This window comes from Misgurnus anguillicaudatus, chromosome 14 (assembly GCF_027580225.2).
Source record: "Misgurnus anguillicaudatus chromosome 14, ASM2758022v2, whole genome shotgun sequence".
NCBI lineage: Eukaryota > Metazoa > Chordata > Actinopteri > Cypriniformes > Cobitidae > Misgurnus > Misgurnus anguillicaudatus.
The window spans coordinates 5117663-5139554 of NC_073350.2; the positions used below are offsets into that span (position 1 = coordinate 5117663).

The 21892-nt window shown below is 46.3% G+C and overlaps 24 non-coding genes across 24 annotated transcripts; all 24 read left to right on the forward strand.

Annotated features, from left to right (window-relative positions):
• Positions 1 to 10194: 10194 nt before the first annotated feature.
• Positions 10195 to 10266, forward strand: trnaq-uug (transfer RNA glutamine (anticodon UUG)). The gene has a single exon. It is a non-coding gene; the product is annotated as a tRNA-Gln (tRNA).
• A 248-nt stretch (positions 10267 to 10514) lies between these two features.
• On the forward strand, positions 10515 to 10586 carry trnaq-uug (transfer RNA glutamine (anticodon UUG)). Its single transcript has one exon. It is a non-coding gene; the product is annotated as a tRNA-Gln (tRNA).
• Positions 10587 to 10834: 248 nt separating this feature from the next.
• On the forward strand, positions 10835 to 10906 carry trnaq-uug (transfer RNA glutamine (anticodon UUG)). The gene has a single exon. It is a non-coding gene; the product is annotated as a tRNA-Gln (tRNA).
• Positions 10907 to 11786: 880 nt separating this feature from the next.
• On the forward strand, positions 11787 to 11858 carry trnaq-uug (transfer RNA glutamine (anticodon UUG)). The gene has a single exon. It is a non-coding gene; the product is annotated as a tRNA-Gln (tRNA).
• Positions 11859 to 12018: 160 nt separating this feature from the next.
• Positions 12019 to 12089, forward strand: trnaq-uug (transfer RNA glutamine (anticodon UUG)). Its single transcript has one exon. It is a non-coding gene; the product is annotated as a tRNA-Gln (tRNA).
• Positions 12090 to 12339: 250 nt separating this feature from the next.
• On the forward strand, positions 12340 to 12411 carry trnaq-uug (transfer RNA glutamine (anticodon UUG)). The gene has a single exon. It is a non-coding gene; the product is annotated as a tRNA-Gln (tRNA).
• A 247-nt stretch (positions 12412 to 12658) lies between these two features.
• Positions 12659 to 12730, forward strand: trnaq-uug (transfer RNA glutamine (anticodon UUG)). Its single transcript has one exon. It is a non-coding gene; the product is annotated as a tRNA-Gln (tRNA).
• A 250-nt stretch (positions 12731 to 12980) lies between these two features.
• On the forward strand, positions 12981 to 13052 carry trnaq-uug (transfer RNA glutamine (anticodon UUG)). Its single transcript has one exon. It is a non-coding gene; the product is annotated as a tRNA-Gln (tRNA).
• A 248-nt stretch (positions 13053 to 13300) lies between these two features.
• trnaq-uug (transfer RNA glutamine (anticodon UUG)) lies at positions 13301 to 13372 on the forward strand. Its single transcript has one exon. It is a non-coding gene; the product is annotated as a tRNA-Gln (tRNA).
• A 248-nt stretch (positions 13373 to 13620) lies between these two features.
• On the forward strand, positions 13621 to 13692 carry trnaq-uug (transfer RNA glutamine (anticodon UUG)). Its single transcript has one exon. It is a non-coding gene; the product is annotated as a tRNA-Gln (tRNA).
• A 508-nt stretch (positions 13693 to 14200) lies between these two features.
• Positions 14201 to 14272, forward strand: trnaq-uug (transfer RNA glutamine (anticodon UUG)). The gene has a single exon. It is a non-coding gene; the product is annotated as a tRNA-Gln (tRNA).
• A 240-nt stretch (positions 14273 to 14512) lies between these two features.
• On the forward strand, positions 14513 to 14584 carry trnaq-uug (transfer RNA glutamine (anticodon UUG)). The gene has a single exon. It is a non-coding gene; the product is annotated as a tRNA-Gln (tRNA).
• Positions 14585 to 14832: 248 nt separating this feature from the next.
• On the forward strand, positions 14833 to 14904 carry trnaq-uug (transfer RNA glutamine (anticodon UUG)). The gene has a single exon. It is a non-coding gene; the product is annotated as a tRNA-Gln (tRNA).
• A 250-nt stretch (positions 14905 to 15154) lies between these two features.
• On the forward strand, positions 15155 to 15226 carry trnaq-uug (transfer RNA glutamine (anticodon UUG)). Its single transcript has one exon. It is a non-coding gene; the product is annotated as a tRNA-Gln (tRNA).
• Positions 15227 to 15466: 240 nt separating this feature from the next.
• Positions 15467 to 15538, forward strand: trnaq-uug (transfer RNA glutamine (anticodon UUG)). The gene has a single exon. It is a non-coding gene; the product is annotated as a tRNA-Gln (tRNA).
• A 250-nt stretch (positions 15539 to 15788) lies between these two features.
• On the forward strand, positions 15789 to 15860 carry trnaq-uug (transfer RNA glutamine (anticodon UUG)). The gene has a single exon. It is a non-coding gene; the product is annotated as a tRNA-Gln (tRNA).
• A 250-nt stretch (positions 15861 to 16110) lies between these two features.
• On the forward strand, positions 16111 to 16182 carry trnaq-uug (transfer RNA glutamine (anticodon UUG)). Its single transcript has one exon. It is a non-coding gene; the product is annotated as a tRNA-Gln (tRNA).
• A 240-nt stretch (positions 16183 to 16422) lies between these two features.
• Positions 16423 to 16494, forward strand: trnaq-uug (transfer RNA glutamine (anticodon UUG)). The gene has a single exon. It is a non-coding gene; the product is annotated as a tRNA-Gln (tRNA).
• A 250-nt stretch (positions 16495 to 16744) lies between these two features.
• On the forward strand, positions 16745 to 16816 carry trnaq-uug (transfer RNA glutamine (anticodon UUG)). Its single transcript has one exon. It is a non-coding gene; the product is annotated as a tRNA-Gln (tRNA).
• A 248-nt stretch (positions 16817 to 17064) lies between these two features.
• trnaq-uug (transfer RNA glutamine (anticodon UUG)) lies at positions 17065 to 17136 on the forward strand. The gene has a single exon. It is a non-coding gene; the product is annotated as a tRNA-Gln (tRNA).
• A 250-nt stretch (positions 17137 to 17386) lies between these two features.
• trnak-uuu (transfer RNA lysine (anticodon UUU)) lies at positions 17387 to 17460 on the forward strand. The gene has a single exon. It is a non-coding gene; the product is annotated as a tRNA-Lys (tRNA).
• Positions 17461 to 17707: 247 nt separating this feature from the next.
• On the forward strand, positions 17708 to 17779 carry trnaq-uug (transfer RNA glutamine (anticodon UUG)). The gene has a single exon. It is a non-coding gene; the product is annotated as a tRNA-Gln (tRNA).
• A 250-nt stretch (positions 17780 to 18029) lies between these two features.
• Positions 18030 to 18103, forward strand: trnaq-uug (transfer RNA glutamine (anticodon UUG)). Its single transcript has one exon. It is a non-coding gene; the product is annotated as a tRNA-Lys (tRNA).
• Positions 18104 to 18984: 881 nt separating this feature from the next.
• trnaq-uug (transfer RNA glutamine (anticodon UUG)) lies at positions 18985 to 19057 on the forward strand. Its single transcript has one exon. It is a non-coding gene; the product is annotated as a tRNA-Arg (tRNA).
• Positions 19058 to 21892: the final 2835 nt, after the last annotated feature.

The following is a 21892-nucleotide window of genomic DNA, read 5'->3' on the forward strand; positions in this document are numbered from 1 at the left end:
CCACTACGGAAGGAAACGTGGGCGAGCTGTGGATGAACGGTGGAGCACGAGCGAGGGGACCAGCCGGTAAAGCATCCTCAATATATGTGAGTAACCGAATGTAACACATTGAGAAAATTGCTAGCGGGTATATACATTTAACCTGTGCTGTGAGTCTAACCAGCAGAGTTCTGGCCCCACTGGCGAGAGAAACGTGGGTGAGCCGAGAGTGTAACGAGGAGCATATAGGGGTCCGTCGACTATATCTACGTGCCATTTTCTCTCTGTGACAAGAACAACGCCCAACCAGCCTCACGAGGGGTCTGGGTCTAGCTGGCCAAGTCCATAATTCACGTGAAGTGTGTGCAGAGTGCTGTGGGTGAGTTGTGACTTTCATTGTGTGTGTACACTAAAGCTTGCTGTGTGATGCTGTGCTTATAGTGACTGAAGCCGCCCTTGGCCCAGTACAAGTCGTGAAGAGGTAACAGCACGTTGAGGCCTGGATCACATGAGAGAAGGCAACTAAAATTAGGATTCCCCGTGTGCTAGCGAGAGCCCGCGCCGATCCCGAGAGCAGGCAGTGGTGAAGCTTAGCTGGAGGTCAGAGTGAGTAGTGGTTGATGTGCACCGTATGGACCGAAGGTCATTATTGTGAACAGATCTGCCTAGAAGAACCATCTGTGTGCGGAGCCTCGTCGAGGGTTCGCCCCAGCTCAGGACCCCTGAAACCGGAAAGGAGGGGGAGCCAGGGAAGCGTTCGGCTCCGCGCAGCCTGACTCAACGTCCCCACGACACCCAAGCAGCCCAGGTAGACTAGGGAGTACCTTTGTCGCCTGGAGGCCCATCGGGTGAAGGTACACGGTGTACAACTGTCACTGTGAAAGTCCACTGCCCGGAGGAGCGTTGGGTGAGCTAAATCTTGTAACTTACCTTTGTGGTGCATAACCTACCTTGGCTTACAGCATTACCCTGAAGGAGAACGAAGAGTCTCAGTAGTGTGAATAACTTACCTCTGTGACGTGTACATTACCTCTGCTCCAGTAAACGCCCTGAAGAGAACGAAAAGCCCCAGTCTTGTGAGTAACTTACCATTGTGGTGCATAACCTACCTTTGCTTACAGCATTACCCTGAAGGAGAACGAAAAGTCTCAGTAGTGTGAATAACTTACCTCTGCGGCGTGTACATTACCTCTGCTCCAGTAATCGCCCTGAAGAGAACGAAAAGCCCCAGTCTTGTGAGTAACTTACCTTTGTGGTGCATAACCTACCTTTGCTTACAGCATTACCCTGAAGAAGAACGAAAAGTCTCAGTAGTGTGAATAACTTACCTCTGCGGCGTGTACATTACCTCTGCTCCAGTAATCGCCCTGAAGAGAACGAAAAGCCCCAGTCTTGTGAGTAACTTACCTTTGTGGTGCATAACCTACCTTTGCTTACAGCATTACCCTGAAGAAGAACGAAAAGTCTCAGTAGTGTGAATAACTTACCTCTGCGGCGTGTACATTACCTCTGCTCCAGTAATCGCCCTGAAGAGAACGAAAAGCCCCAGTCTTGTGAGTAACTTACCTTTGTGGTGTGAAACCTACCTGTGTTTACAGCATCGCCCTGAAGAGGAACGAACAGTCCCAGCCTTGTGAATAACTTGCCTTGTGGTGCATAACCTACCCTTGCTTACAAACCTACCTGTGTTTACAGCCTCGCCCTGAAGAGGAACAAACAGTCCCAGCCTTGTGAATAACTTGCCTTGTGGTGCATAACCTACCCTGGCTTACAGCAGTACTTTGAAGAACAGACGAAAGGCCTCAGTTCTGGGGAATACTTACCTTTGTGTCGCTAACCTTACCCCTGTTGCAGCACGACCCCGAGGGGAAAGCAAGTTGTCCCCGCCTTGTGGCAGGAATCACCTCTGTGGATTGTGGAAAACCCCCTCCTCACTGCCTCGTCCTTGCTGGCCAGGAAGTGTCCAGCGAAGGCCACCCGAGAGAACCTAAGGGCGAGAGAGATAGGCGAGAGCATTAGGCAAGTAGTTTAAAGTACTGGACCAAGCCATTAATTGTGTTCTCCCTGTTCTGCCTCCAGGAGAAGCGGAGGGCGCCACAGATGAAAGGAAGCCCTAGAAAGGAGTCCTAGCCCCTGCTCCACATTCGTAACGACCCTGGAGACGAGAAGAAGAAGTCTGTTTTAAACTGCCCTTCCTCTTTCCCCCCTTGCTTTAAAATATTTAATAAAGTTGTGTTTTAAACGTAGTATACTCGTTTTGTCTGGTCATTGGGGTGGCTTTGGGAACCTCCTCGAGGTGGAAACTAGGAAGGGGCGTGACCCTTTAGCTATCTCGGGTCCGCTCCGACCTGTGACAGATTTTTGCGTAGTCGGCAGTATTCCACCTCGAGTTGAGCGACCAAGGCCCTCCAATGGCTGACAACGAGTTGCCCGAGGCCCCACCCTGTGTCATGCCCGTATTCCTGGGAAACCCCTGGGCACAGAAGTATGGCGGGACAGAGTCAGAAGTACGCCTATCCGAGTGGAAAGCCCAGATCGAGTACCTGGCCGGCCTCCAGGGGCTGAGTGCCATCCAGCAACAGCAATTTGTGCTAAACTCCTTGGAAGGAGAAGCCCGACGTGAAGTCCAGGCCGCCCCCGAAGCCGTTCGAGCCACCGCCCAGACCATTTTTCAATTTCTCACTGACCAGTACGGTGACACCACCCCTGTAGCCGTCCTACGAGCCCAATTCTTTAACTATAAGCAAGGCCCCCGTCAATCAATCAGAGCATACGCATTAAAGTTACGTGAGCAATTTACCCGTCTGCAGAAACGTCAAGATCACGGGTTAGGAGACGAAGAGACCCTGCTGAGGGATCAGTTCTTGCTGGGGTTGAAAGAGGGGCCCGTACGTCAAAGCCTGAGGATACAATTCCGAAGAGACCCTGAACTTACGTTTGAAGACCTGAAAAAGGAAGCAATAGCTCTAGAAGTTGACCAGGCTGAGGTAAAGGATGCCCCCGAGTGTGCAGCAGTGAGTGGTCCTGTAGCGGCGGCCCCAGAAGTAACAGATTGGAAACAAGCCCTAAAGATGGAACTTCTGAAAGACGTTCGAGACCAGATAGCAGAGCTGTCGAAGACGTTAGTAGGAGAGTTACGCTCGGGACACGGCAGGAGAGAAGACGGGCCCGCTGCCCGAGAACGTGTGTATTCCGAACGTGGCCGAGACTCAGTGAGACGGCCCTACCAGCCAAATCAGCCCCGGTTCGAGTGGGATGAGCAGGGGAAGCCGATTTGCAACCGCTGCGGGACTTCGGGCCATATTAGTCGAGAGTGTGGCCCCTGAAGAGCTTCGGAGGGGGGTTTTTAGGACAACCGGCCACAGTGGGTCATGTGGTCGGGGCCCCCTTAAGTGACCCGTCTAAAGGAGAAGAGTCCAGGAACAGGATAATCGGGCTTAGCCCAACAGTGGAGGTTCAGGTGTGCGGCGTTACGATTCAGTGCCTGGTCAACACCGGTTCCCAAGTTACCCTGTTTTCCGAAAGCTTGTCCCAGGAGTTGTTTGGAACACGGAACGTGCATGAGACTCAAGCCCCCTGGCTCACCCTGAAGGGAGCGAATGGATTGGAGATCCCGTACATTGGCTATAGGCTCACGGATTTGGAGATTTATGGGGTACGAGTGGCACAAAAAGGAGTCATCATTGTGCAGGATCACTGTCTCGGCAACCACAGGGCCCTCGTCGGTATAAATGTCCTCTCGGAGTGTTGGGAGGAGCTATTTCGGGCTAGGCCCGTTCATAAAATACAGAGGGCCGAGCGATTTGGCTGGGATCGTGTTGTGGCTGACTGCCGCCGAGTCCAGATGGCCAAGATCCAAGGAGATCGAGAGGAAGTCGGGCGAGTAGCATGTCGTTTTGCATTGTCTGTGCCAGCCAGGAGCGAAGCCATAGTGTGGGCCAGAGTCCCCCAACGACACCAGATGCCCAAGGGCTGGGTATTAGTTGAACCCCATGGAGATTGTATGCAAGTGGGAGTGGCTCGAGGACTGGCGGTGGTTCAACGAGGAAGAGTGCCAGTGAAGGTCTGTAATGAGAACCCCTATGCAGTACACCTACACAAACACCAAAGTCTGATAAAGGTGACGACCGTGGAGAGCCACCAGGTGCGGGACGGGGACGATGTGAGCTTCCGTCAGGTACGTCCCGCAGTGGTCGAAGTGGCCTTGACCCAGGCAGAGGCAGCGTCTAAGACGACAGAGAAGAGAATGCCTGGCCACTTGGTGGGAGACTCTTTACAAGGAGAAAACCTGGAGCCTGCACAAGCTGAGAAGCTACAAGAACTCCTCAGGAAATGGCAGCATGTCTTTGTTACCCATGATGAAGACTATGGGTGCACCACAGTGGTAAAGCACAGCATCCCTACGGGAGAGGCTGGGCCGAGTCGGGAGCGGTATCGCCCGATACCCCTCACGTTGTACACCGAAGTGCGGACATTATTACAAGGTATGTTGGAACAAGGTGTTGTCCGAGAGAGCAGTAGCCCGTGGGCGGCCCCTATAGTACTGGTCCAAAAGAAGACAGGGGCGTGGAGGTTCTGCGTGGACTATAGGAAGCTGAACTCGGTGACTAAGAAAGATGCATTCCCCCTGCCCCGCATCGAAGACTCCTTGGCAAGCTTGACTAAATCAGCTTGGTACTCCACGCTAGACTTGGCCAGTGGCTACTGGCAGGTGCAAGTCGAAGAAGGGGACTGAGAGAAGACCCCCTTTACGACCCCATTCGGCCTTTTCGAGTGGGACCGGATGCCCTTTGGTCTTTGCAACGCTCCCGCAACGTTTCAGAGACTGATGCAACGGTGTCTAGGAGGTCAGTTGATGGAGTCTGTACTTGTATATCTTGATGATGTGATTGTTTACTCTCCAGACTTTGAAACCCACCTTCAGCACTTGGAGCGGGTGTTCTGGGAGATGGAGAGGTATGGCCTAAAGCTGCAGCCTGAGAAGTGCCATCTGCTGCGGCGAGAGGTGAAGTTCCTGGGTCATGTGGTGAGTGCCGCTGGAGTGGCTGTAGACCCAGAGAAAGTGTCTGTGGTGCGGGACTGGGACGCCCCAAAGACCGTGAGGCAAGTAAGATCATTTCTGGGATTTGTTGGATACTATCAGTGATTTATAAAGGGGTTTTCTAAGATCGCCAAGCCCTTGAACTAGCTGTTGGTCGGGACGGGACGGCCGCGGAGCCGAGGGTCCCCAGCGGTAGAGTGGAGCTCAGAGTGTGAGACGGCCTTTCAGGCCCTGAAACAAGAACTGCTGCAAGCTCCGATTTTGGCGTATGCTGATTTCTCCAAACCTTTTGTGTTGTATACAGATGGCAGTAATCTTGGCCTGGGAGCAGTCCTGGCGCAACGGCAAGACGGGGCGGAACGGGTGATCGCCTATGCTAGCCGGAGTCTCCACCCTGCGGAGAGCAACGACGCGAACTATAGTTCGTTCAAGTTGGAGCTGCTAGCACTGAAATGGGCACTGAGCGAGAAGTTTAAGGACTACCTCTGGGGTGCCAAGGTAACCGTCGTAACTGACAATAATCCTCTGGAACATTTACAGACTGCCCGGCTGGGAGCCGTAGAGCAGCGGTGGGTGGCCCAGTTGGCGAATTACGATTACCAATTCAGTATCGCCCTGGGCGGGAACACACCAACGCCGAGGTATTGTCCCGACTCCCGGCGAGGGAAGGCCCAAGGGGCGCGACAGAGCCGGCGGAGGAACGAGAAGAGGAGGAGTTGATGGTCGGGATAGTGGAGGCGCCCGGGAGCCAACAGGAGACGGTACCCGTGAGTTGGGGATGGGACCCCTGTCACTGGAGGGCTAGACAGCAGGAAGACAGAGAGCTGCGGAGCCTGAGTGAGTGGGTCGGACGAGGTCGACGGCCGACACCCGCCGAGAGGCAAGAACAAACAGAGGTGGGTCGTAAAATATTGGGACAGTGGGAAAGACTGAAAATGCGTGAGGGTGTGTTGTGCAGGATCATCAGAGACCCGGGGCTGGATGAGGAAGTTTGCCAGATCGTGATACCACCGAGTCAGGTACAGGCATTGATGGCGGCGTACCATGATCAGATGGGACACCAGGGGCAAGAACGCACCGTATCACTGCTACGTAGGCATTTCTACTGGCCAGGGATGGAGGCCTCCGCGAGTACCTTTATTCAAGCATGCCCAAGATGTACTCTGTTTAAGTCTCGACAGGAAGTAAGAGCACCCATGGTCCCTATTAACGCCAGGGCTCCTCTCCACATCGTCGTCATGGATTACCTGACGCTGGGCCGACCCACGGACCGGTATCAGAATATCCTAGTAGTCATCGACTTGTTTACAAAATACGCCTGGGCCATCCCCACCTTAGACCAGACGGCGAGCACAACGGCCACCGCGCTGTGGAGAGCGGTGTTCCAGCCGTTCGGGTGTCCCGAGTTCCTGCATTCAGATCAGGGACCTAACTTCGAGTCACGAATAATACGGGAATTGTGCCAACTATACGGCTATACGAAGACGCATACGACCTCCTACCACCCCCAAGGCAATGGAGGGTGTGAGCGGTTTAACCAGACCTTGTTGGGACTGTTGGGGACTTTGGACCAGAGGCGCCAAGATGATTGGGTGAGTGCTCTGCCGAATTTGTTGCAAGCCTACAATAATCGTGTACACAGTACCACGGGGTATGCCCCCACTTACCTGATGTTCGGCAGGCATGTCCGACTGCCCACAGATCTGATGTTGGGAACAGCCGGGGACGAGGAGGAAGTGAGCCTGACCGAGTGGGTGGGGAGGCACCACCAACGCCTCCACTTCGTCTACGAACAGGTCGCCAAACGGATCCAGGCAGCGGGGGTCAAGAACAAGAGGCTGTATGATAGGACGGCACGGGAAGCTCCCTTGCTCCCTGGAGAAAGGGTCCTAGTACGGGACACCCGGCGACCGGGAAAGGGTAAGCTGAGTGACCGGTGGGAAACCAGGCCGTACGTCGTCCAGAGCCAGCAGAGGCCGGGACAGCCGGTGTATACGATCAGGCCTGAAGGGAAGCCCGGGCCAGACCGCGTGGTCCACCGGAACATGATCCGCCCCTGTCCGAACTACCCGCCACTACCCACAGAAGCAGCTCCTAGGGAGCCGACACCTGCAGCCCCGTGGATAGGAGGGTGGGCTGTAGTCCCGAGGGGCCTGGCGAACGCGCCGGCCCAGGCGGCTCCAAGGGAGCCGGAGAACCTACCTGTTAGAGTCGATCCTGTGTCCCCGCCACGACGGCCCCAGCGTGAGAACCGAGGACGACCGCCGCCCCGTTATGGTGAGTGGGTCACTGGAAGAGGTCCTAGGGACTAGAACCAAGTGGGCGGGGGAGGATGTCACGGAGTGACGTCTTTGTGGGGGCGGAACCAAAAGTAGGGAAGATCGGTTCCGCCCAACGATGGTTTCCACCCGTAAGACTACTGCAAACACCAGACTTCCGGGGTTTCCCCGAAGAGCAAATCAGGTCGTATTGAGCGCAGGTGTGAGTAATAAAGACAACGATTGCTGATAGGACATCGAGAAGGAGGAGCAGAGTACAAAAGGAGCTTTGGAAACGCAAACTGTGTGCTTTTTGTGTGCTTTGTTGCTGCTGTGCAGACCTGTGTGTGTTTGGTCCACACCGATCTCTTGGGGAGGACAACGAAAGCCTGTTCGCGTTCTCAATAGAAGGAAAGAGGTTGAAGGCGACTGGGTGAAGGGAATATTTGGCGAATTACTTTTGACTGGGCTGAATACAAGGAACTTATATATATTGGCGTAAGGATGTGTTGACTTATGCAAACGTTCTGAGGATTACTCACCAGAGCTGGCGCTTCTGAAGATCGAGGACAACGGAAGAGCTGGTATAGGAAGAGAAGACCGGCAGTGTGTCAACAACGAAGCGTGAGTAGCAGAAGACGAGTTACCTGGCGTGTGTTATGAGTGCGTGGAAGAGTTCCGGCCCCACTACGGAAGGAAACGTGGGCGAGCTGTGGATGAACGGTGTAGCACGAGCGAGGGGACCAGCCGGTAAAGCATCCTCAATATATGTGAGTAACCGAATGTAACACATTGAGAAAATTGCTAGCGGGTATATACATTTAACCTGTGCTGTGAGTCTAACCAGCGGAGTTCTGGCCCCACTGGCGAGAGAAAAGTGGGTGAGCCGAGAGTGTAACGAGGAGCATATAGGGGTCCGTCGACTATATCTACGTGCCATTTTCTTTCTCTGTGACGAGAACAACGCCCAACCAGCCTCACGAGGGGTCTGAGTCTAGCTGGCCAAGTCCATAATTCACGTGAAGTGTGTGCAGAGTGATGTGGGTGAGTTGTGACTTTCATTGTGTGTGTACACTAAAGCTTGCTGTGTGATGCTGTGCTTATAGTGACTGAAGCCGCGCTTGGCCCAGTACAAGTCGTGAAGAGGTAACAGCACGTTGAGGCCTGGATCACATGAGAGAAGGCAACTAAAATTAGGATTCCCCATGTGCTAGCGAGAGCCCGCGCCGATCCCGAGAGCAGGCAGTGGTGAAGCTTAGCTGGAGGTCAGAGTGAGTAGTGATTGGTGTGCACCGTATGGACCGAGGGTCATTATTGTGAACAGATCTGCCTAGAAGAATCATCTGTGTGCGGAGCCTCGTCGAGGGTTCGCCCCAGCTCAGGACCCCTGAAACCGGAAAGGAGGGGGAGCCAGGGAAGCGTTCGGCTCCGCGCAGCCTGACCCAACGTCCCCACGACGCCCAAGCAGCCCAGGTAGACTAGGGAGTGCCTTTGTCGCCTGGAGGCCCATCGGGTGAAGGTACACGGTGTACAACTGTCCCTGTGAAAGTCCACTGCCCGGAGGAGCGTTGGGTGAGCTAAATCTTGAGAGTAACTTACCTTTGTGGTGCATAACCTACCTTTGCTTACAGCATTACCCTGAGGAAGAACGAAGAGTCTCAGTAGTGTGAATAACTTACCTCTGTGACGTGTACATTACCTCTGCTCCAGTAAACGCCCTGAAAAGAACGAAAAGCCCCAGTCTTGTGAGTAACTTACCTGTGTGGTGCATAACCTACCTTTGCTTACAGCAATACCCTGAGGAAGAACGAAGAGTCTCAGTAGTGTGGATCCCTTACCTCTGTGTGTGCACATTACCTCTGCTCCAGTAATCGCCCTGAAAAGAACGAAAAGCCCCAGTCTTGTGAGTAACTTACTTTTGTGGTGCATAACCTACCTTTGCTTACAGCATTACCCTGAAGAAGAACAAAAAGTCTCAGTAGGGTGAATAACTTACCTCTGTGGCGTGTCCATTACCTCTGCTCCAGTAACCGCCCTGAAGAGAACGAAAAGTCCCAGTCTTGTGAGTAACTTACCTTTGTGGTGTGAAACCTACCTGTGTTTACAGCATCGCCCTGAAGTGGAACGAACAGTCCCAGCCTTGTGAATAACTTGCCTTGTGGTGCATAACCTACCCTTGCTTACAAACCTACCTGTGTTTTAAGCCTCGCCCTGAAGAGGAACAAACAGTCCCAGCCTTGTGAATAACTTGCCTTGTGGTGCATAACCTACACTGGCTTACAGCAGTACTTTGAAGAACAGACGACAGGCCTCAGTTCTGGGGAATACTTACCTTTGTGTCGCTAACCTTACCTCTGTTGCAGCACGACCCCGAGGGGAAAGCAAGTTGTCCCCTCCTTGTGGCAGGAATCACCTCTGTGGAATGTGGAAAACCCCCTCCTCACTGCCTCGTCCTTGCTGGCCAGGAAGTGTCCAGCTAAGACCACCCGAGAGAACCTAAGGGGGAGAGAGAGAGGCGAGAGTATTAGGCAAGTAGTGAAAAGTACTGGACCAAGCCACTAATTGTGTTCTCCCTGTTCTGCCTCCAGGAGAAGCGGAGGGCGCCACAGATGAAAGGAAGCCCTAGAAAGGAGTCCTAGCCCCCGCTCCACATTCGTAACGACCCTGGAGACGAGAAGAAGAAGTCTGTTTTAAACTGCCCTTTCCCTTTCCACCCTTGCTTTAAAATATTTAGTTAAGTTGTGTTTTAAACGTAGAATACTCGTTTTGTCTGGTCATTGGGGTGGCTTTGGGAACCTCCTCGAGGTGGAAACTAGGAAGGGGCGTGACCCTTTAGCTATCTCGGGTCTGCTCCGACCTGTGACATATGGGTTTGAACTTTACAATTTTGGGTAAAGTAGAGCATGGTTGAATGCAGGTTCCATGGTGTAATGGTTAGCACTCTGGACTTTGAATCCAGTGAACCGAGTTCAAATCTCGGTGGAACCTTTGTGGTTGACAAAAGCCGGTGCAGGGCTGCTTGTTGCAGTTGAAAAAATCATTTTAGGAGAAGCTAAATATCCACTTCATGAAATGATTCTCACTCCGTGAACCCGTTTGTCACCCAGTAGATGACTTCAATTTGTTTTCATGGTGTCATGTTTAGCACTTCACACTTTAACTTTTTAACGGTAGCTCTGATGGTGTATGGGTTGGAACTTTACAATGTTGTGTCAAGCAGAGCTTGGTTGGTTGCAGGTTCCATGGTGTAATGGTTAGCACTCTGGACTTTGAATCCAGTGATCCGAGTTCAAATCGCGGTGGAACCTTTATTTTTGGCAGAAGCCGGTGCAGAGATGCTTGTTGCATTTGGAAAAATCATTTTAAGAGAAGCTAAATATCCACTTCATGAAATGATTCTCACTCCGTGAACCCGTTTGTCACCCAGTAGATGACTTCAATTTAGTTTCATGGTGTCATGTTTAGCACTTCACACTTTAACTTTTTAACGGTAGCTCTGATGGTGTATGGGTTGGAACTTTACAATGTTGTGTCAAGCAGAGCTTGGTTGGTTGCAGGTTCCATGGTGTAATGGTTAGCACTCTGGACTTTGAATCCAGTGATCCGAGTTCAAATCTCGGTGGAACCTTAATTTTTTGAAAAAGCCGGTGCAGAGATGCTTGGGGCAATGGAAAAGATCCTTTTGAGAGAAGCTAAATATCCACTTCATGAAATAATTCTCACTCCATGAACCCATGTGTCACCCAGTAGATTACTTAAATTTGGTTTCATGGTGTCATGTTTAGCACTTCACACTTTAACTTTTTAACGGTAGATCTCATGGTGTATTGATTTAAACTTTACAATTTTGGGTAAAGTAGAGCATGGTTGAATGCAGGTTGCATGGTGTAATGGTTAGCACTCTGGACTTTGAATCCATTGATCCGAGTTCAAATCTCGGTAGAACCTTAATTTTTTGAAAAAGCCGGTGCAGAGATGCTTGGGGCAATGGAAAAGATCCTTTTGAGAGAAGCTAAATATCCACTTCATGAAATAATTCTCACTCCATGAACCCATGTGTCACCCAGTAGATTACTTAAATTTGGTTTCATGGTGTCATGTTTAGCACTTCACACTTTAACTTTTTAACGGTAGATCTCATGGTGTATTGATTTAAACTTTACAATTTTGGGTAAAGTAGAGCATGGTTGAATGCAGGTTGCATGGTGTAATGGTTAGCACTCTGGACTTTGAATCCATTGATCCGAGTTCAAATCTCGGTAGAACCTTAATTTTTTGAAAAAGCCGGTGCAGAGATGCTTGGGGCAATGGAAAAGATCCTTTTGAGAGAAGCTAAATATCCACTTCATGAAATAATTCTCACTCCATGAACCCATGTGTCACCCAGTAGATGCTTTCAATTTAGTTTCATGTTTAGCACTCCACACTTTAACTTTTTAATGGTAGCTCTTATGGTGTATGGGTTTGAACTTTATAATTTTGGGTAAAGTAGAGCATGGTTGAATGCAGGTTCCATGGTGTAATGGTTAGCATTCTGGTCTTTGAATCCAGTGATCTGAGTTCAAGTCTTGGTGGAACCTTTGTGCTTGACAAAAGCCATGTGTCACCCAGTAGATGCTTCAATTTAGTTTCATGGTGTCATGTTTAGCACTCAACACTTTAACTTTTTAATGGTAGCTCTGATGGTGTATTGGGTTGGAACTTTAGAATGTTAGGTCAAGTAGAGCTTGTTTGAGTGCGGGTTCCATGTGTAATGGTTAGCACTCTGGACTTTGAATCCAGTGATCCGAGTTCAAATCTCGGTGGAACCTCTGTTTTTGGCAAAAGCCGGTGCAGAGATGCTTGTGGAAATCGAAAAGATCATTTTGAGAGAAGCTGTATATCCACTTCATAAAATGATTCTCACTCTCCGTGAACCCATGTGTCACCCAGTAAATGCTTTCAATTTAGTTTCATGGTGTCATGTTTAGCACTCCACACTTCAACTTTTTAATGGTAGCTCTGTTGGTGTATGGGTTGGAACTTTACAATGTTGGGTCAAGTAGAGCATTGTATCATGCAGGTTCCATGGTGTAATGGTTAGCACTCTGGACTTTGAATCCAGTGATCCGAGTTCAAATCTCGGTGGAACCTTTGTGCTTGACAAAAGCTGGTGCAGGGCTGCTTGTTGCAGTTAAAAAAATCATTTTAAGAGAACTAAATATCCACTTCATGAAATGATTCTCACTCCGTAAACCCGTTTGTCACCCAGTAGATGACTTCAATTTGTTTTCATGGTGTCATGTTTAGCACTTCACACTTTAACTTTTTAACAGTAGCTGTCATGGTGTATTGATTGAAACTTTACAATTTTGGGTCAAGTAGAGCTTGTTTGAGTGCAGGTTTCATGGTGTAATGGTTAGCACTCTGGAATTTGAATCCAGTGATCCGAGTTCAAATCTCGGTGGAACCTTAATTTTTTGAAAAAGCCGGCGCAGAGATGCTTGTGGAAATCGAAAAGATCCTTTTGAGAGAAGCTAAATATCCACTTCATAAAATGATTCTCACTCTCCGTGAACCCGTTTGCCACCCAGTAGATTACTTAAATTTGGTTTCATGGTGTCATGTTTAGCACTTCACACTTTAACTTTTTAACGGTAGATCTCATGGTGTATTGATTTAAACTTTAGAATGTTGTGTCAAGCAGAGCTTGTTTGAGTGCAGGCTCCATGGTGTAATGGTTAGCACTCTGGACTTTGAATCCAGTGATCCGAGTTCAAATCTCGGTGGAACCTTTATGTTTGGCAAAAGCAGGTGCAGAGATGCTTGTGGCAATGGAAAAGATCCTTTTGAGAGAAGCTAAATATCCACTTCATGAAATGATTCTCCTTCCATGAACCCATGTGTCACCCAGTAGATGCTTTCAATTTAGTTTCATGGTGTCATGTTTAGCACTCCACACTTCAACTTATTAATGGTAGCTCTGATGGTGCATGGGTTGGAACTTTACAATGTTGGGTCAAGTAGAGCATTGTATCATGCAGGTTCCATGGTGTAATGGTTAGCACTCTGGACTTTGAATCCAGTGATCCGAGTTCAAATCTCGGTGGAACCTTTGTGCTTGACAAAAGCCGGTGCAGGGCTGCTTGTTGCATTTGGAAAAATCATTTTAAGAGAAGCTAAATATCCACTTCATGAAATGATTCTCACTCCGTGAACCCGTTTGTCACCCAGTAGATGACTTCAATTTAGTTTCATGGTGTCATGTTTAGCACTTCACACTTTAACTTTTTAACGGTAGCATTGATGGTGTATGGGTTGGAACTTTACAATGTTGTATCAAGCAGAGCTTGATTGGTTGCAGGTTCCATGGTGTAATGGTTAGCACTCTGGACTTTGAATCCAGTGATCCGAGTTCAAATCTCGGTGGAACCTCTGTTTTTGGAAAAAGCCGGTGCAGAGATGCTTGTGGAAATCGAAAAGATAATTTTGAGAGAAGCTAAATATCCACTTCATGAAATGATTCTCCTTCCATGAACCCATGTGTCACCCAGTAGATGCTTTCAATTGAGTTTCATGTTTAGCACTCCACACTTTAACGTTTTAATGGTAACTCTTATGGTGTATGGGTTTGAACTTTACAATTTTGGGTCAAGTAGAGCATTGTTGCATGCAGGTTCCATGGTGTAATGGTTAGCACTCTGGACTTTGAATCCAGTGATCCGTAATCAAATCTCGGTGGAACCTTTCTGGTTGGCAAAAGGCAGTGCAGAGATGCTTGTGGTAATGGAAAAGATCCTTTTGAGAGAAGCTAAATATCCACTTCATGAAATGATTCTCACTCTCCATGAACTCATGTGTCACCCAGTAGATGCTTTAAATTTAGTTTCATGATGGGTTTGAACTTTACAATGTTGGGTCAAGTAGAGCCTTGTTGCATGCAGGTTCCATGGTGTAATGGTTAGCACTCTGGACTTTGAATCCAGTGATCCGAGTTCAAATCTCGGTGGAACCTTTGTTTTTGGCAAAAGCCGGTGCAGAGATGCTTGTGGAAATCGAAAAGATAATTTTGAGAGAAGCTAAATATCCACTTCATGAAATTATTCTCCTTCCATGAACCCATGTGTCACCCAGTAGATGCTTTCAATTGAGTTTCATGTTTAGCACTCCACACTTTAACGTTTTAATGGTAGCTCTTATGGTGTATGGGTTTGAACTTTACAATTTTGGGTCAAGTAGAGCATTGTTGCATGCAGGTTCCATGGTGTAATGGTTAGCACTCTGGACTTTGAATCCAGTGATCCGAGTTCAAATCTCGGTGGAACCTTTGTGCTTGACAAAAGCCGGTGCAGGGCTGCTTGTTGCATTTGGAAAAATCATTTTAAGAGAAGCTAAATATCCACTTCATGAAATGATTCTCACTCCGTGAACCCGTTTGTCACCCAGTAGATGACTTCAATTTGTTTTCATGGTGTCATGTTTAGCACTTCACACTTTAACTTTTTAACAGTAGCTGTCATGGTGTATTGATTGAAACTTTACAATTTTGGGTCAAGTAGAGCTTGTTTGAGTACAGGTTTCATGGTGTAATGGTTAGCACTCTGGACTTTGAATCCAGTGATCCAAGTTCAAATCTCGGTGGAACCTCTGTTTTTGGAAAAAGCCGGTGCAGAGATGCTTGTGGAAATCGAAAAGATAATTTTGAGAGAAGCTAAATATCCACTTCATGAAATGATTCTCACTCTCCGTGAACCCATGTGTCACCCAGTAGATTACTTAAATTTGGTTTCATGGTGTCATGTTTAGCACTCCACACTTTAACTTTTTAACGGTAGCATTGATGGTGTATGGGTTGGAACTTTACAATGTTGTGTCTAGCAGAGCTTGATTGGTTGCAGGTTCCATGGTGTAATGGTTAGCACTCTGGACTTTGAATCCAGTGATCCGAGTTCAAATCTCGGTGGAACCTCTGTTTTTGGAAAAAGCCGGTGCAGAGATGCTTGTGGAAATCGAAAAGATAATTTTGAGAGAAGCTAAATATCCACTTCATGAAATGATTCTCCTTCCATGAACCCATGTGTCACCCAGTAGATGCTTTCAATTGAGTTTCATGTTTAGCACTCCACACTTTAACGTTTTAATGGTAGCTCTCATGGTGTATTGATTGAAACTTTACAATTTTGGGTCAAGTAGAGCTTGTTTGAGTACAGGTTCCATGGTGTAATGGTTAGCACTCTGGACTTTGAATCCAGTGATCCGAGTTCAAATCTCGGTGGAACCTCTGTTTTTGGCAAAAGCCGGTGCAGAGATGCTTGTGGAAATCGAAAAGATCATTTTGAGAGAAGCTAAATATCCACTTCATAAAATGATTCTCACTCTCCGTGAACCCATGTGTCACCCAGTAGATTACTTAAATTTGGTTTCATGGTGTCATGTTTAGCACTCCACACTTTAACTTTTTAACGGTAGCATTGATGGTGTATGGGTTGGAACTTTACAATGTTGTGTCAAGCAGAGCTTGATTGGTTGCAGGTTCCATGGTGTAATGGTTAGCACTCTGGACTTTGAATCCAGTGATCCGAGTTCAAATCTCGGTGGAACCTCTGTTTTTGGAAAAAGCCGGTGCAGAGATGCTTGTGGAAATCGAAAAGATAATTTTGAGAGAAGCTAAATATCCACTTCATGAAATGATTCTCACTCTCCATGAACTCATGTGTCACCCAGTAGATGCTTTAAATTTAGTTTCATGGTGTCATGTTTAGCACTCCACACTTTAACTTTTTAATGGTAGCTCTTATGGTGTATGGGTTTGAACTTTACAATGTTGGGTCAAGTAGAGCCTTGTTGCATGCAGGTTCCATGGTGTAATGGTTAGCACTCTGGACTTTGAATCCAGTGATCCGAGTTCAAATCTCGGTGGAACCTTTGTTTTTGGCAAAAGCCGGTGCAGAGATGCTTGTGGAAATCGAAAAGATAATTTTGAGAGAAGCTAAATATCCACTTCATGAAATGATTCTCCTTCCATGAACCCATGTGTCACCCAGTAGATGCTTTCAATTGAGTTTCATGTTTAGCACTCCACACTTTAACGTTCTAATGGTAGCTCTTATGGTGTATGGGTTTGAACTTTACAATTTTGGGTCAAGTAGAGCATTGTTGCATGCAGGTTCCATGTTGTAATGGTTAGCATTCTGGACTTTGAATCCAGTGATCCGAGTTCAAATCTCGGTGGAACCTTTCTGGTTGGCAAAAGGCAGTGCAGAGATGCTTGTTGCATTTGGAAAAATATCCTTTTGAGAGAAGCTAAATATCCACTTCATGAAATGATTCTCACTCCCTGAACCCATGTGTCACCCAGTAGATGCTTTCAATTTAGTTTCATGGTGTCATGTTTAGCACTCCACACTTCAACTTTTTAATGGTAGGTCTGATGGTGTATGGGTTGGGACTTTACAATGTTGGGTCAAGTAGAGCATTGTTTCACGCAGGTTCCATGGTGTAATGGTTAGCACTCTGGACTTTGAATCCAGTGATCCGAGTTCAAATCTCTGTGGAACCTTTGTGCTTGACAAAAGCCGGTGAAGGGCTGCTTGTTGCAGTTGAAAAAATCATTTTAAGAGAAGCTAAACATCCACTTCATGAAATGATTCTCACTCCGTGAACCCGTTTGTCACCCAGTAGATGACTTCAATTTGTTTTCATGGTGTCATGTTTAGCACTTCACACTTTAACTTTTTAACGGTAGCTCTCATGGTTTATTGATTGAAACTTTAAAATTTTGGGTCAAGTAGAGCTTGTTGGAGTGCAGGTTCCATGGTGTAATGGTTAGCACTCTGGACTTTGAATCCAGTGATCCGAGTTCAAATCTTGGTGGAACCTTTATGTTTGGCAAAAGCCGGTGCAGAGATGCTTGTGGAAATCGAAAAGATCCTTTTGAGAGAAGCTAAATATCCACTTCATAAAATGATTCTCACTCTCCGTGAACCCGTTTGTCACCCAGTAGATTACTTAAATTTGGTTTCATGGTGTCATGTTTAGCACTTCACACTTTAACTTTTTAACGGTAGATCTCATGGTGTATTGATTTAAACTTAACAATTTTGGGTCAAGTAGAGCTTGTTTGAATGCAGGTTCCATGGTATAATGGTTAGCACTCTGGACTTTTTGAATCCAGTGATCCGAGTTCAAATCTCGGTGGAACCTTTGTGCTTGACAAAAGCCGGTGCAGGGCTGCTTGTTGCAGTTAAAAAAATCATTTTAAGAGAACTAAATATCCACTTCATGAAATGATTCTCACTCCGTGAACCCGTTTGTCACCCAGTAGATGACTTCAATTTGTTTTCATGGTGTCATGTTTAGCACTTCACACTTTAACTTTTTAACAGTAGCTGTCATGGTGTATTGATTGAAACTTTACAATTTTGGGTCAAGTAGAGCTTGTTTGAGTGCAGGTTTCATGGTGTAATGGTTAGCACTCTGGACTTTGAATCCAGTGATCCGAGTTCAAATCTTGGTGGAACCTTAATTTTTTGAAAAAGCCGGTGCAGAGATGCTTGTGGAAATCGAAAAGATCCTTTTGAGAGAAGCTAAATATCCACTTCATAAAATGATTCTCACTCTCCGTGAACCCGTTTGTCACCCAGTAGATTACTTAAATTTGGTTTCATGGTGTCATGTTTAGCACTTCACACTTTAACTTTTTAACGGTAGATCTCATGGTGTATTGATTTAAACTTAACAATTTTGGGTCAAGTAGAGCTTGTTTGAATGCAGGTTCCATGGTGTAATGGTTAGCACTCTGGACTTTTTGAATCCAGTGATCCGAGTTCAAATCTCGGTGGAACCTTTGTGCTTGACAAAAGCCGGTGCAGGGTTGCTTGTTGCAGTTGAAAAAATCATTTTAAGAGAAGCTAAATATCCACTTCATGAAATGATTCTCACTCTCCGTGAACCCGTTTGTCACCCAGTAGATGACTTCAATTTGGGTTCATGGTGTCATGTTTAGCACTCCACACTTTAACTTTTTAATGGTAGCTCTGATGGTGTATTGATTGAAACTTTAAAATTTTGGGTCATGAAAAGCTTTTTTGTGTGAGGTTCCATGGTGTAAAGGTCAGCACTCTGGACTTTGAATTCAGTGATCTGAGTTCTAATCTTGGTGGAACTTTTGTGGTTGACAAATGCCGGTGCAGGGCTGCTTGTTGCAGTCGAAAAAATCCTTTTAAGAGAAACTAAATATCCACTTCATGAAATGATTCTCACTCCGTGAACCCGTTTGTCACCCAGTAGATGACTTAAATGTGGTTTCATGGTGTCATGTTTAGCACTCCACACTTCAACTTTTTAATGGTAGCTCTGATGGTGTATGGGTTTGAACTTTACAATGTTGGGTCAAGTAGAGCATTGTTGCATGCGGGTTCCATGTTGTAATGGTTAGCACTCTGGACTATGAATCCAGTTATCCGAGTTCAAATCTTGGTGGAACATTTCTGGTTGGCAAAAAGCAGTGCAGAGTTGCTTGTGGCAATGGAAAAGATCCTTTTGAGAGAAGCTAAATATCCACTTCATGAAATGATTCTCCTTCCATGAACCCATGTGTCACCCAGTAGATGCTTTCAATTTAGTTTCATGTTTAGCACTCCACACTTTAACTTTTTAATGGTAGCTCTGATGGTGTATGGGTTTGAACTTTACAATTTTGGGTCAAGTAGAGCATTGTTGCATGCAGGTTCCATGGTGTAATGGTTAACACTCTGGACTTCGAAATCCAGTGATCCGAGTTCAAATCTCGGTGGAACCTTTCTGGTTGGCAAAATGCAGTGCACAGCCGCTTGTGGCAATGGAAAAGATTCTTTTGAGAGAAGCTAAATATCCACTTCATGAAATGATTCTTACTTCTCGAACCCATTTGTCACCCAGTAGATGCCTTCAATTTGGTTTCATGGTGTCACCGTAAAATGAAAATTCTGTCATAAATTACTCATCCTCATGTTGTTCTAAGCCTGTATGAATTTCTTTTTCTGACGAACGCAAAAGAAGATATTTTGAGAAATGATGGTAAACACACAGCAGATAGTGACCTTTGACTTCCATAGTAGGAAAATATTTTGGAAGTACTTTGATAAATGATGAAGGAAATATTTTGATAAATGATGGTAATCACACAGTTGCCGGTACCCATTAAATTCTATCATGTTTTTTATTTCTACTATGGAAGTCAAAGGTCACAATCTGAACCGTTGTTGTTGGCAAAAGCCTGTGCAGAGCTGTTTGTGGCACTGGAAATATGTTTTTTAGAAACAACAAAGCCATCTCATTAAATGATGCTCACTCAATGAACCCATGTGTCACCAAGTAGATGGCTTCAATTTGGATCCATAGTGTGATATGTTTAACACTCTACACTTTAACTTTTTTTAACAGCATTTGTCATAGTGTAGGCCTATTGGTTGGAAGTTTACAATTATGGGTCAAGCAGGGTTTTGTTGCCTGCGGGTTCCATGATGTAATTCAATTTAATTCAATTTTATTTATATAGCGCTTTTCACAATTGTTTCAAAGCAGCTTTACATTAATAGATGCAGGAGAAAACACAGAAAAATCAATGGAAAACATAAGCAACAGAATTCAGTGGCTAAGATTTAACCATAGCAGCGAGCGAAGTAATAATGTAACGTATAGACGAAGGTGCTATGTCAAGCCAATGTCAGGTGACTCACCAGGGGTTGGAAAAAAACCATAGGAGAAAAGATCTCCTGGCTTTTTTAATCAGGAGGGAAAAGTCCTAGGAGGAAAAAACCTTGAGAGAGAGAGACAGACATAGCTGATTCTATAGAAGATATATTATATAATCTGCCTTATTGGAGTTTAGCATATTTGCCATCCAGTCACTAATATTGCTAATACAGTCTGTTAGCTTAGAGAACTGGTGGGTTTCGCTAGGATGTGAGGAGATCTGCATAGCAGTGAAAACTTATGTTATGTTTCCAGATAATGTCTCCTACAGGTAACATATGTAACGAGAACAGGAGAGGACCTAGTATTTAACTGGAGAGTGATATGACTCTTCCTCATTTACATAAAGTCATAGCAGTTTGTTAGATACGATCTAAACCAGGCTAACGCCTGACTATTAATGTCAACATAGTTTTCTAGTCTATTGAGTAAGATTGTCTGATCTTTTGTGACAAAGGCTGCACTAGGGTCTAGTAATATAAGAATTGAGATTTCACCCTGATCGGATGTTAAAAGGACGTCATTCGTAACTCTAAGCAATGCTCAGGACTTTGAAGCCAATGATCCGAGTTTAAGTCTCTGTTGAACCTTTGCTGTTTGCGAAATCCTGTGCAGAGCTGCTTGCGACACTGGAAAACATCCCTTAAAAAAACAGCCAGCTTATTGAATGATTCTCACTCCATGAAAATATGTGTAACCCAGTAGATGGCTTAAATTTGTCATCTCCCCTACAGTTAAACATTTGATTCTTAACATTTGATTCAAAGAACCAAGTTGAATGAAAAGATTGTGAAGATCTTAGAGCCAGATGATATGACAAGCAGTTTTGTCTTTGCGAAGTTCAGCTGGAGATGATAATCCTTCATCCAGAGTGGCATAGCAGAGGTAGGAAAAGCCATGTTTCCGAAAGATAGAACCCAGGAATGTCATGTCAATGTCATAGGAAAGAGCAGTGGTCCAAGCACTGAGCCTTGAGGTACCCCAGTGTTGAGACGTTGGGGTTCAGAGACTTCACCTCTCCAGGATACTCTAAATAACCTCCCTGAGAGGTAAAACCTAAACCATAGTAGCGCTGTGCCAGAGACAACTATAGCCTCGAGGGTCGACAAGCAGATGTGGGGATTGACAATGCCAACAGTGGCAGATAGATCCAGTAGGATCAGTACAGATTATTTGCCCTTGTCTGCCTTAGATCTTTCATGACTGAGAGCAGCGCAGTTTTGTAGTGACCACTCTTGAAACCAGACTGGTTGCTGTCTAGGAGGTTATTTTGTATGAAGAAGGAGGAGAGCTGGTCTAAAACCACACGCTCAAGAGTCTTGGCAATGAAGGCAAGGAGAGATACCTGTCTGTAGTTTTCTTACGTTGCAGGATTAATTGTGGATTTCTTTAGCAGTCGTGTTATCCGTTTTTTTTTTAAACCTGTGGGGAATGTACCAGTGGAAAGAGATGAGTTGGTAATGTGGGTGAGAGCAGGGATAACCAATGGAGGAATGGCCTGAAGGATATGGGTGGGTATGGGATCTAGCGGGCAGGTATTCAAGAAACAAAGATTGTGGAAACATCTGGTTCCACTAGAAGAAAGAAAGAAAGAGAGGAGCGAGCATGCATCAAGAGTTTGAGCATGTGCAAGAGGTGGCAGCACAGAGAACAGACTGCTGATACTGTTAGTTTCTTTCACAAAGAAATAAGCAAAATCGTCAGCCATTAAGTCAGATGAAGGTGGGGGCGGTTTGGAAATTGGAAATATGGAGTTTCTATTGTTGTTTTTAGGTGATTTCTGCAGACTACGTATCATTTGGTTGTTAAAAAAACGAATATCTCTTCCAGAACAGTATGCAAATCTACTCTCTACAGAGCATACACAGGTAATAAAGAAAAATCTTATTAGTACAGATTG